Raw genomic sequence first — 2,500 nt, 5'->3', positions numbered from 1 at the left:
TATTGCCCATGTCTCCGCTCCATACACCATTGCCGGTCTCACAACTGTCCTGTGTACTTTACCTTTCAACTCAACCCCCATTTTCCTGTCGCATAGTACTCCACGCACTCTTTTCCAATTCTTCCATCCTGGTTGTATTCTGTGGTTTATTTCTGCCCCCAGATCACCATCCTCTGCAACTGTTGATCCTAAATACTTGAAATTTTCAACTCTTTCCAATCTCTCTCCTTGTAAACTAACTTCCCCATTCTCGCCATTTTTCAATCTCAAATACTGTGTCTTTTTCCTGCTGATCTTCAATCCTCTATTTTCCATTTCTCTTCTCCAGTCCTCCAGTTTCTCTTCTACTACCTCTCGCCTAGTGCTACACAGTATAACATCATCAGCAAAAAGCATACACCAAGGAGACTGATCTCTAATACCTTGTGTTACTACATCCATGACCAGATCAAATAGGTAAGGGCTCAATGCAAACCCCTGATGTAGTCCCACATTTACTGGGAAGCTTTCTGTTAGGCCTATACTGCTCTTAACATTTGCTTCTGCCCTTTCATACATATCTTGAGTGATTCTTACGTATTTCTCAAAGACTCCCTTTTCTCTCATACATCTCCACAGCTTTTGACGTGGTACTCGATCGTATGCCTTCTCCGTGTCAATAAAGACCATATGTAATCCTTTCTGTTTCTCCCGATGTTTTTCTATCGTCTGCCTCAAAGCAAATATTGCTTCTACAGTCCATCATCCAGGCATGAATCCAAATTGTTCCTCACCAATTGTTGTTCCATCTCTGAGTCTCTTCTATAGAAATAACAATTCAAAAATAATACTGAAAATAAATCACTCGAAATTTGAATCTGAACTAGACCTTAGATTAAGACAAAGTGACACTCCCAAAAATTGTACAATCACTTGTTTCACTACAAATTTATTTATGAAAATGTTTAATTTTAACAATTAATGAAAAAAGTTGATACTTTAACACTATTAAATAAACAATGATTACACTTACATATACGTAACTGTTACTCTCACGTCCTTAGGGCTCACACAAGGTTACCGCATGGTTAAGCAAAAATAAATGCACTTCACTGTTTAAGGTAATCTCACAGGGCCTGTCACAAAAACCAATTGATTTTTATAATATACCTGTATTCATATATACACAGCATTTCTTACAAATTAAACCACAGAAATATCAATGTTTGAACAAACACTATTCACATGTGAGAGAAAACACTCTGCACGTTGGAAAGGAATACTAAGTGGCTGAATAGATGTTGGAGAGAAGACTGTTGGACGTTGGCTCTTTCAGAAGGTCAGGCAATTCATTTGATGCTTGTGCACATGGTCTGGGTGGGTTCTCACGACGTCAGGTTGACAACTTGGAAGTTTAAAGTAAGGTGCTATGGTTTCTCAATGAAGCAACGCTCTCAGCTAACTCGCCCACTTCCTCTCATAACATTAAGTAAAAGAGAACTTTAGTCTAGAATCTTCATGCATTTTATAACCACGTGGAAACTTGATGAAATCCTTAGTGATTATACATAAGACTTTGTAACAAAACTACGTGAAATAAAAATTAATTCTTTAAATGACATAAATTTACATATATGGAACTGAATGAAAATAAAACTAAATCAATGACGACAGTCTCTTGTAATTTACTTAATCCTACATGAGTGCAACTCACGTTACGAGCTGGCTATACATCTCTTAAATACACAAATGAAATACGTGAAAAAATTTATTTTCATGTAGACCAGCTTCGTAAGTATATATATATATATATATATATATATATATATATATATATTATATATATATATATATATACACACACACATATATATATATATATATATATATATAAATATATATATATGTGTGTGTGTGTGTGTGTGTATAATTCAATATTAGACATGTTATTTGACTTTAAGATATCTGACGTTTTGAGTTTGTTGCCTCCAACTCCAAACTTTATTCTTTGGTAATAGTCAAAGGTATCTTGAATGAGATGGCGAGGCTATTAAAGCCTGTCTATTCGTTTCTCCCGAGAGTGGCAGCTGTAATTAGATGTTATATGAAGGGGGGATGACTTTCTACTATGCGTCTTCCTTCTAGTTATCAGAATTGTACCTCTTGCTTCCTGTTGCTTGGCCTATGCCTCTTTTTAAATGGACTTTGCCTCTTCCTTTTTCTTTGCCAAAGCTATGCATCTTCCATGGATTTACCAACACTTTTTCTTCTCTAGTTATCAATATTATGCTTCTTCCTTTTTTTCGGTACCAGTTTTTTACATTGTTTTGTAGTGAAATACCATTCTAAGTACCCGTATTATGCTATTGCCTTCAAGTTATGAGTATTGTTCCCTTTTTTTTAAGCAATGCTCTGCCTAACATCTTTTAATTACCTGCCCTATGCACATACCTTATAAATAGCTGTATTGTGCATCCTTCCCCTAGTTTTCAGTGCTATGCTTTCTGTTAGTCACTATAGC

The sequence above is a fragment of the Palaemon carinicauda genome, chromosome 38, assembly GCF_036898095.1.
Source record: "Palaemon carinicauda isolate YSFRI2023 chromosome 38, ASM3689809v2, whole genome shotgun sequence".
Classification (NCBI taxonomy): domain Eukaryota; kingdom Metazoa; phylum Arthropoda; class Malacostraca; order Decapoda; family Palaemonidae; genus Palaemon; species Palaemon carinicauda.
Note: the sequence above shows the minus strand (reverse complement) of the source record.